The following is a 12,167-nucleotide window of genomic DNA, read 5'->3' on the forward strand; positions in this document are numbered from 1 at the left end:
TAACCGTTTATTTTAGTGATAAACCCATTAAGCTGCAGAATGATACAGGATCCGAGAAGTAATTTCTAGAACAACTTGTTCAAAAATTGGTTGACCTGGATCCCACCCCATGCTAAGTAACGTTACGAGTGTAACGAGTATCACTGACAACCTTCTCCGTAAAGTTTCTTGACTGTTATTATGAATGGGGAATTTAAGCCGGTTGAATTTTTTATTTCAGGAATTTATCATACTGGTTTGTCGAGTATTGACTGGTACCTACTTCTGGATACCGTTTGTAATATAATTAATTTATCGGTATCCTAATCCTTTTCAAATAACTTTACCAGGTCGTTTAGTAGAGAATTGGGTGAGACTATAAATCATGGACGAACCAATCAGATATAAGATAACAGATCTCGGATTTTGGCGTGAAATTCACTTATTGATTTGATTAAATAGAGTTTTTGCATTATAGCTGATGTCAGTTTGAGATGAAAACCGGGAATCTAATTCCTAACCTTAATCACCAACTGTAAATGATCATTCTAATTCCTTACACAGGTTTGTGACCCTCATTTGGTCTTGGTTATAAAATGGACACTCTCAAGGTCAGTCTCACAGGTCATCCATAAATTATAGTCTCATCAAAGTTTGCTTTACCTAAAACGACCGGTATTTTATTCGATTATCGACGCTTAGGACTCAGAACTTGACTGAATTCAGAAATCAAGAATTATTTCTGCAGTAAAGCATATCAGAATGGGTTTTGTGGAGAGTTTTAGCAATTTCACAGGTTGAAATCATGAGTCAGTTGAAGCTAGACCACCACTGAAAACTTGGAAGCACTGGACGGCCGTTTCGTCCTGGTACGGGACCCCTCAGCAGCGCGCATCCACGATCCCGCACCACGCGGGGCTCGAACCCAGGACCTACTGGCTTCGCGCGCGAGCACTTAACCCCTAGATCACTGAGCCGGCACCCAACGGTGTTAATGTCTAACTTCAACCAATCCACGAAGTTGCGCCAGTGCTTCCAGGTTTTCAATGGTGGTCTAGCTTCAACTGACTCATGATTTCAACCTGTAAAATATATATATATATATATATATATATATATATATATATATATATATATATATATATTTCAGCCAATCATGAACGAAATGCTAGGCGATATGGATAATACTATGAAAAAGAGAACTATGAGCATTTACAAGAAGGCTTTACTTGTATCATAGAGTATGGCTTTATCATAAAAACAAAATAATTCTTCATTTTTGTGTTCGTTATTCGATATTTGGGAACTACTGTCCATTCGCATTAACACAGAGCTGGCCCGAACAATGTAACTGTAATTGTAAATATGCTAAAACCATCTAATATGGAGACAGTTTTGAGAATATGGCTGTGTCGTTCCAACTGTGTATTACTTTCTTGCTCTATTTAATTCAGTGTTGACTAAGAATGCTGAATGGAACTGGTCTAAGAAATGTCGAGTCCATCAACAAGATGAAAGAGATCTCATCTGAATTATTGCTTACATAATAAGGCCAAAAACGTGAGCTCATTATAACGGCACGTGACTGATTAAGACATTAGACCAGTGATTCTTCATACATTTCTTAAAGAGTCTCTAAAAGTTGAAACACACAGACTTCTTAGATGAGGAAAAATGTAGTCAAATTAAATATGAAGCGTAGACACATAAAGACAGACACATAAAGTGGAGATCCAGTCTTGGCCAAAAACGAGTGAACTTTGGAATCGTTTATATGCCAATTATACTGGGCCAGTAAGAATAGCTATTCCTTGTTGAGACAAATTTGTATTTTAGGTGGCCTGAGATTTTTGACATACAGACGCCACCCACATTTGTTGTTCGGTACGCTTAAGTTTTTTAGTTCTCTATGGTGACACATAATTGATGTCTACATAGTTTTGTTGTCAGGATGGTATATAGTATGTCTTCACTCTACCATATGATCCACAGCTGAGTGAGCATGTGGAGAAATTTGGCGACACTATCAAACGGCTTTTTAAAGGTGGATGGAGAAGTGAATGTCGAAGCGGCATTATAGAAGTTCCCTATGTTGTAAATAACCACCACCAACCCGAATAGGCAAGATGGATATCCACTAGCTAAAATAATACTTAACGTTTCTTGACGTTTTATATCCTATGGATAGTATGTGTAGGTCATCTAGACCTATTAAAAATAGACTTATAAAAATCTGTTAATTCAAAGTGGGAAATTTAGTACATACACCTGAATACAAATTAGAAAGGCCTAAATGATTTAGTGGATGCATAACGGGAAGAGGTGGTTAAGCACCATAAGAATTTATGGTAGGAAATGTATTAATTATTAAGCATAGAAATCGATTACCGAGTAGAGGAAATTGTGGTGAGTTAGCACAAACCAAACAATTGTTTATAGAAAAATTATATGAAGAGTTTGATATGTCACCACCACAAAGTAAAGTGTGAAGAGATGAATCTCAGTTAGAAGAAAGAGGAAGACCAGTAAGAATATAAAACCAAACGTGATTTTTCCATTTAAATCCAATCGCCAAATTCTACAAACAAACTTCGGTGAGATGATGTACGTCCAGTCACAAGCTCTGATTAGCCAATGAATGTAGACAGATAGCTATGTTTTGTTATCTGTCTTCATAGCCTTGTAAATTTTCATAATCTGCGTGTTGGTCTGGCTGATAATAAGCTTTTGACATGTTTTTGTTAAACCTGTAAGATACTGGTCGTTTAGTTGGGTATCTAGTGTTAGTGAGTACTCAAATAATAGCCTACACTAGCAACAACCCAAGAGCTCACAAAACCAATTGCGTACAAACTTTGTTCAAGAGAGCGGGGATACACTGCAACACAATTGAAGCGCGGAAAAGTGAAGCGAAGGACATAATAGACAGCTTGTCTCTGTTCGCCAACGTATTCTAGGGTAAGTAACAGACCTAGCTAATTAGGTGAATTATATCACTAAAAAGGTGATATCACGATGCATTTTTATATGCTCGTGATATTCATTTATGCATAAACATTGTTTTTTGTGTCTAATTCAGCTAGAATTCTGCCTTAGCATTTAAAGCAAACGTTTCCTAAAAACTACGAATGTAAAAATATTGGCGTCAAAAGGGTAATTTCTGTTTCTATGCCTGTTAAACAAGAGGTTCTACAACTAAATGTGATATTTATTTATATACAAATGCCCAAAGAGAAAGATGCGTACTAATTCAGTAAAATTTCTTATCATCAAAAAATGTCACAAAATTATTTACTTTTTATCGTTTTCCAATACAAAAATGGCTTACAAATCTTTATTGTATACATATTTTGTATGTTTGTAATGGAAACGTTTGTAAAGAATGTTTCCCTATTTGTTTATAGATTAGTGACAAACAGTATGAATCAATGGTACGATATTCAGAAATACAAGCACACATACTTTAAGTATATGAAGTTTGGTAATAATTGATAAATGGCAATAAGGATCAAAATGGCTTTCTTTTTTTTAAAAAAAAGTACAGACAATTACTAACTATTCGTGTGTTGAATGTATGTTGTGGTCATTATCTCTAATCCTCATTAAAAAAAAACAGTTTTTCTCTTCTTTAAATAACTTTGGTTTTCTATACAATTCGATTTCGAATGATCCGAATATTATTAACCAGTCATATTTCACAATTGTTTTCATGAAAAATACGTAATTTTTGGAAATTCATTAGCCCCACGGCAATTTTTTAAAAAAAAACCCCACCCACCCTTTTTAAAAATGTTTTTTCAACCCAAAATTGCAATATTTTTCATCCCGTTTCGTCCAATGAAATGGCTAGTTTTGAAGTTCGTTTTTAATTTGTTAGTTATGTTTTGTCGGATTGCTATAAAACATCAGTACTTGTCGACGAAGTACATTTTAATCATCATTATGGAGGACAGTAACGTGCCTAGTACAAGCGCTGTTGTTTCTCACGTAACAGAAATAGATGAAGTCTTTTTGACAACGTTGTTTCTCGTTGCGTTCCCATCGATTGAAGCGTTGAAGTCCGCTATCACAAATTATGAAAGATCAACTTACTGTCATTATGTAGTTCGAGATTCGCATTTGTGCAGAAATGAAAACTCGTACATTAAATTTGTGTGCTGGAGACATGGCCGTATAACATCTAGCGGTTCGTCACAGCGGATCAGACGGAGGAGGTAATTTTATAAATGTTATTAACATTTTTTGTCATGAAGGGCTTCCATGAACACTCAATGTCCGGCCTTCATGTATTGTAAGATTATCGACGGCTACTGGACTGTTGTACGTGGGAATGTGCATCACAATCACGAGTGCAATCCCCTAAGGTACCAAGGAAATTCATGGGTGCGCAGGTTAACAGAGGCACAGTTTGAAAATGTGCGACCGCTGCTGATATCTGGTACTGCTTCATTCCACATTAAGAATTATGCTTACCATTCTTATGGGAAACTACTGACTGATCAAGATATCTATAATATGCGGTACAAAGTGTTCTCACACGCGAACCTTCCTGGTAAGCCATTTGCCAATTTATAATGTAAACGATAGGTGATTACGGGAAATTGAAAGCGCACATAACATCTTTGGGTGGGCGATGCGAATACGAATTAGACGATGAGAACTGTCTATCGTACTTTTTCTTCAGCACTGGTGATCAAAAGATTTTTGCAGACCGTTTCGGTGATGTTATTGGTTTGGACGGAACATACAAGACGAATAACGAGAATATCTATTTATATGAGGTCGTAGCCCTGGATATGAATTTGAAGGCGATACCCGTTTGTATTGCATTTATAAGTCGCGAAACATCGACTTTGGTTTCTCGATTCCTGTCGTTCTTCCAACGGTTAACCAACAGTCGACAGGTGGTAGGCATTGTGACAGATGATTCACCTGCAACACCTGCTGCCATCATGCAGGTGTATCCCAATGCTCACATTTATTAGTGAATATAATAAGATAGTTACAAAGATGAATGTGATTAAAGCTCATAGAGAAGTAAACAAAATTGAGAAAAATATCTTCCTTATGAATAAGATACTGACATTATAAAACAAGTTGAAGCCGTCATCATTGAAATTAGTAATCAGATTAAAAGGTCATATAGTAAGTGTTAAAAGAAATGATAATATTGTCCGTTTCATGAATACAAAATGCAAGAATTTCATATTCCAGTTTTATATTAATAGTACCTGAAACCAGAACTAAGCGTACGTATGAATTACGTCCGATCGTCAACTAAGCCTTCATTGTTATTCATAACCACTGATTATATCAACGTATTCATTTGCACACCCATATAACTATTAATTACTGGTACAATCACACTAGACAGTTATAAGTCCATAATTTCCATATTTTATAAAGTCCAAAAATATGTCATGGCATTAATGAATTTGACAATGTAATGTGTTAACAATGGTTAACGTTTACATCTGTTACGATATATATATTTACAAATTAAAAAGGTCATTCACTAAAGGTCGGGATGATTTGCAGTAAAGTGTTCAGTCACAATAAGTGGAAGAGCATTATAGGAAAATTTAAAATGCAAAGAATTTTGTGTCAATGAAATGCATAGTATGAGAATTGAGTCTTGTCAATTGACATAATAATAATAATAATAATAATAATAATAATAATAATAATAATAATAATAAGGAAAATAAATAATACTAATAGCATTGTAAATGTTCATTGATACAGTTGACCTTACTCATATTTATACGTTTAAAGTCGATAGATATTTGTTGAGTCAGTCAGACGACGTAGGCTTGTTCATTTACACTTCATGAAACTGATATTTCAAATGCTTGTCAAAAATGGTTACATTCATAATGTCTAGATAATTCAGGTTTCATATTACGGCGGTTAACAATATTCACACATGACTGATTAAACAAACTAGTTTTTATTACGACCAAAAATTAATTTTAAAATACAGAACTACAAATAATTTACAAGTGAACACAATAAGCCGTTTCAATGGACTTTTACAATTTAACCACATTTAAATCTAACGTTGTCTAATTCTCATTATGAATGAACATTTACAAAATAAACGTCCACTAAATATTAAGTGCCTATTTCGGTTAAATTTATTACTACATTCATATACTGTCAAAGTCAGTTCATTCAATGATGGTCTACGGTTGCTTCACCTGAATCATAAATATTGCAACTAGTAAGTTATCATGATGATTTATTAATATGTTGATTTGTTTCTCGAACTAACAGACCATGTGTTACAAAAAGCCTATGCACACACTTTGGTTATGATTTGTTTATTATTTTGGCATTAAACATTTGACTACCGACCTCATTCAGTAATCACTATTATCAAATATTCAAACCGATTTTCAGTTCCCTTTTTCACTCAACTTTCTTTTTATGTGATACATATAAGTACTCGTGACATTAAATCACTTGATCGGAAATCAAAAATTTATCCCAATACACATTCACTAACAGTAGGATTGCACTTAAGTTGGTGTTTTTTTCTATAAATGTCTAAATTTCTTACAAGACTTACATTACACAAAAACATTTATTCATTATCGTTAAATTTCAAATGTAAAAATCAAAATTCTGACATCCAATCACAGCTCTAGATACGATTTCAATTTCAACTAATCACATTGCAAAGATGAACAGTTTACGACCAATTACAAAATGATTAAAGGTAACACAAAATGTTCGTTCTTTATCACTTGAGCACACACTTGCAAAACGAGTACACCAATCACCGATCTCTAAATTTTTCTTTCACACCATACAATTTTTTAGAAATGGGTGGTAGGGAATCTTAATTGCCGTGGGCAAAATGTCAACCTAATTTTTGAATATGCATACGTTCTCTAATGAATTGACCAATTAGAAATTAGTTTGAATACAGTACAAAATAGTTGTGATAACAACTTTAATCTTTTACTTCAAGTTAATGTCTAAATGAACGGACAATAGTGTTTCTAACATATTCTATGAGTTATTAACTTACTGAGAAATATGAGATTTAATAATGACTAACTTAACTCATTTGAAACTGTGAAGTCTTTGTTAATGTATGGTGAGTATTTCGATCTATATCTCGTAACCAAGGTTCGGGTTACGTTTGTTTTTATAAATAGTTTATAAATTTGTTATACAGTTAAAATGTTGTAATCATTTTTTTCTGTACTGCTAAAGATTTAAATTTTGATAGACATAGAGAAATATGACATTGGAATAAATATATTAAAGTATAATTTAATGAACTATTAAATTTTAATAGTTCATATTATAAGCCAATTGAAGCTAGACTACCATAGAAAACGCGGATGACCGTTTCATTCTATTGTAGGACATCTCAGCAGTGCACATCCACGATCCGGTCCTGCGCGCGAACGCTTAACCTCTAAACCACTGAGCTGGCATCCAATGATGTTAATGTCTAACTTGAACTAATCCAGGAAATTAAACGACACATCCACCATTGTCTTCAGTCCTGTGTTCGAATCTCGCGAGGTGGGATCGTGGATGCACCCTGTAGAGGAGTCCCACAATAGGACGAAACGGCCGTCCGGTAGTCTAGCTTCAAATGACTCATGATCTCAACTATTAAAAATTACTATAATATCCACAAAACCGCCTCTAATACTAATTATTAAATTCTCCAATAACTAACCCTCATGTTTGTGTATTCAACAACAAACTAGTTGAGTGATAAATCGTGTTAAATTTCCTGTGGATTAACGTTCAATGTGCTTCTGTAGTTCGGCTACTACATGGTAGATATTTAAAAGCATTAGTGTGTTTTTTAAAATACCATATATATATAACTATGAAACAGAGAAACAATAATGGAAAAAACATCAGTATGTAAATATATGTGAGATTACTTGAGAACCATATCATTATGTTGTTGCAAAGGTTAGAAAGTATTTGTTTTACGAAGTCAAATTTTCATATTTAGGAATCTTTATTTTTTAAAATTGACCTTTTATATGGAAACTTGTACACTAATAAATTTGTTACGGGAAAATATTTTGGAATGTTTAGTATCTTAGCCACATATTAGGAAACTAGAGAAGATTCTCATATGATCAAGTAATAACTCGTAGCATCAAATTAAGGCATTGCATCATTAGTGTCGTATTCGGAAGAGATAAATGAGACAGTAAAGATTTTACATGACGTCATACGATTCAGAAGTATCACGTTTGTATGTGTAAATGTTTTTGGAAGGTTGGAAGGAAATGATAAATGATTCTAAACAGCTATTAGGTATATCTCATCACGTATCGAAAATTGTATCAAAAAATGCTTAGAATGAATAAAGATATCTTTAAAAATTGATTTATGAGTACCATAGAAACATCAGAGAAGAATTTCATGGTCAATTTTTAACGACATTGTCATTAATTTTTGTGAAATCTTAAAGATTTGTTTCATGAGGTAATCTTAACTATGAATAAACATAATGACGTCATAGCGATTTTAATACTAGGTCATATAGTACAACATATCCAGGATGTGTGTGAATAATGGATGAGCGTTAACTCAATAAGCTAACATTGGAATACAGTATGAATGGGGTAAGATAATTGAAACGGTCTTGTCAAAACGATTAAAAGTATTAGGGGGGATTAAATAAAATGATATGAGGAATACTTAGAAAGAGGTGGATATTTTCAAATACAAAGTAAGTGAAACGAAAATAATTATTATAATAATGATAATAGTAAAGGCCAAGGTAAAAAGAGAAATAAAACATACATTTTGTACACAAAGTTCAGGCTTCATTTCGCAGATAGTAGAAATTTCTGTTGTTTTAAGAGATTCAATTTTATGAAACTTTAGTGAATTTTGATGAATTCTATCAGCAACATTAAAACGAATTTATTGATTATTTGATCAAAGTTTTAGTGATACAACCTTTAACAACTTTTTTCTCATTCTTGTAGAATTGTACTGTGTTCAAAGCAAGTCTTGATTACGTCTTATGTATTTTGTTTCACATGAGTAGATGAACCGGCAAATGCATATAGTGGAAATTAGATTAGGGAGCTTATCGTTCTCGAAAAAATTAAATAATGCCATCTAAAGCTGTATACATTTTTACGACCTCGTATCGACCATTGCATGGTGATCGTTCTCAAACACTAGCTGTTTGATGAACTCTGTAGGTGGTTACAGTTTAGATGTACGACAGCTGTAATAAGTGAATATCGGTCTTGTTTTTGTGGTTATCTATACTTGAAACAGCGAGGGTTTTTGTGTTCCTGCTACCCCTTTTTACCATATTTTTTTACTATCATAACATGCATACGTTTGATGGGTAGTTATTCATGCGGCTATTATAGTTGATTTATGAGTTATGTAGAGATTCTGTCTGCCGAATCAGTTTAAAAAGGATTTAGCAGTCTTATTATGACCTCCAACAACTTATTCATGTAAGGGACCATATAAATGATAATTAAATTGACAGTTAAATTTGTATAAATCCAAGCAGATAATTATTCCTTTAAATTAAAATTACTAAACAATTTTTCTAATATCTGTTGATAAATCGTATTGTTTCCTGTTCATAGATGATTTCATGAACTGTCCAAATGTAGATATTACCTGTCATTCTGTTTCTGTTAATTAGAAAAAAAAAATACTGAAAACTTTCTTTAATCTAGAAAGCTTTTTAAATTCACTTGGTGTTGTTTTACTTGTATCTTTCTATGGCGGTTGGGGCGAGCGGTACTAGGTTCGAGTCCTGGGGTGAACATCAACTCCGAGATGCAGGTAAACCCAGATGACAAGTCCCAAATAGGACTAAACGCGCATCCTGGATTTCACTGTTAGCCACTATCCATCTTTGCATGAAAAGCCTTTTGTCTATAGCAAACGTTACCTGGGGAATATCCAAAAAAACAACTAGAAAACATTGAAAAGATATTTTATCATAGTTCAGTAGATTTTATCAGCATCACTTTTTGCATTGTCTCTTTTAGATGATCATCAAAATGAATTGATTAATTTCGTTATTCACAGAAAGATAAAAAATTTCATAGAAGTTAATTTAATAATCAACACATAAAAAAATTCAGTTAGATAAGTTATTGAGAATTAACAGAACCAAGTGACCCACACAAGATTTATTTATTCTTCTATGTAACTACATAGTTCCACTTCAACCATTTACCGATCTATGAATAGCATACAAACAACGTATATTGGTTGATATCAGGTTTCCAAAATATGCATTATTTGCAATTTTATTTGAAAGTGGAATATATCAATGGTCAGCTACATGTAAAACTTAATTCAAAAATACGTAGTAATAGCAATGATAATGAAATTTGCTATATTTAATAACACATTTTTGAGTATCATTGTAATCATGGACCGATCAGTGTTAGACCATCACTGAAAAACTGAAAGCACTGGACGACAGTCTCGTCTTACTATGAGACTCTCCAGAACTGTGCATCCACGATCCTGCAGGGGGACTCGAACCCAGGACATTCGGTTCCAAGTCTAATCTAACATTGATCGATTATTGATCTCAGTGAAATTGAGTAATCTCCATAAACTCCATACTGGAAATTTTTGGGTACACTGACGAATCTTCAGCTTGAAAAATATGTAATATATCAACAAATTATTGTATTTCTATCCGTCTCATGGTTGCTCAAATAGATGCACGTATATCTATAATTGAATCGACTCTCATGAAATTTATTTTTATTGTATCTACATTTTATGCATGATTTTTAAAGTAATGTGTCATGTTGCTAAGATTGATTGATATTCCTAAGTTCACCAGTTAGAATTCCGAATACAAATTTTCTCTCCCGTGTCTGCTATTCCGTTCTCATCATAATGTCCTTCGTTTTGTATTTATTTAAAGTAGCATACTCGAAGATCTTGTTAATCAAGAAGTTGATTAAGACGTCAGTATCTCAAGCTTTCCGAAAACTAAACACATCAAACGTTTACATTTTGCCTTCAAGCCGTAAAGTATGTCTTAATGATCTTATTTCTAAGTTTTATCTGATGAACTTGGAAACTTAAAACATTGAAATTTTGTTGTTCTTAAATACCAGACATCAGATCCTACTATCTAGATTTCATTGATTATTAGAATTGTTATTTTCGTTCTATTTAATGTTCTTCCACTTTTTGATTGGTTAGTTGTATACATCAAAGGCTGTCTATGATATTTCTATCAATGTTTAAAACTTATATCGAAAGAATAACTTGAAAGTATCAGAAATTACCAATGGATTGTTACAAGTATCATATTAAAGACAAAATGTTATAGTTACCAATGAAAGTTTTGGAATAGAACCTTCAACTTAAGTTATTTTTCTTAAATCTATCAGTTTGATAAGGGTAGGAGGCTTGATTGCCTGTGTTAAATGTACTAAAAAAATTACCAGACTTTTACACTATTATAGTTATATCAAAAAATGTGATTTACGAAAATGAAAGATTGACATTTAGAAAAAGTAATATCTATTCTCTTAAGTGTTACATTGCCTGCTTTTACATTTTTCATTGTTATATATTTACATTGAAGCAATATAGAAAACAACTGTCGAGTATGAATCACAAAAAATATTGTGTATTTTGATCGTCGTACAAATATTTATGTTGATGAATTGAAGAACTTTAGTTTCGAGGCGTCGCTTGTATTGTAGTTTAATCCCTTTTGGAGTAGGTGTTCTTCTATTTTTGTTAGTGGTTGTTTTGACAGGTTGATCACGCAATTTTATGTGTTTTCTTCCATGGGTGGTTTTGAGATCTTGATTAGTTTCTTCTTCAGGGTGTTTCTTCTTTGTTCTCTGTGTCGTTTGAATGATATTTCGATGGCTGTTGTCAAGATTTCCAAATGTTCTGATGTGAGTATCCTTTGTAACTTTATTTTTTGGTCCTCTATGACGTGTTGGTATTTGTGGATCCTGTATTGTGCATCCGTTATCATTAGGTGTACCATTTTTCTTCCAATTTGCTCAGCTATTCTCTATCCCAATTGGCACTTTGCTGGAGGTCTGTATCTTACACTTGTTAGTATAACATGCTGACGGAGAAAATACCGTTTTTCTCGATTGGAAGCCTGTCTTTTGGCGAAATTCTGCCACTTTCGAAGAACCAGAAGTGCACTAACCTCATATGAT

At 33.2% G+C, this 12,167-nt stretch overlaps 1 protein-coding gene across 1 annotated transcript in view; it reads left to right on the plus strand.

Moving 5' to 3' along the window:
- Window positions 1-3,780: 3,780 nt before the first annotated feature.
- MS3_00009576 (uncharacterized protein) overlaps window positions 3,781-12,167 on the plus strand; it is a gene marked incomplete at its 5' end in the record, with an annotated part of 59,458 nt that continues 51,071 nt past the window's right edge. Inside the window, 2 exons of the mRNA XM_051217955.1 lie at window positions 3,781-4,193; window positions 4,233-4,531. The remainder of the gene's footprint in view (window positions 4,194-4,232; window positions 4,532-12,167) is intronic.

The sequence above is a fragment of the Schistosoma haematobium genome, chromosome 7 (genome assembly GCF_000699445.3).
Source record: "Schistosoma haematobium chromosome 7, whole genome shotgun sequence".
Classification (NCBI taxonomy): Eukaryota; Metazoa; Platyhelminthes; class Trematoda; order Strigeidida; family Schistosomatidae; genus Schistosoma; species Schistosoma haematobium.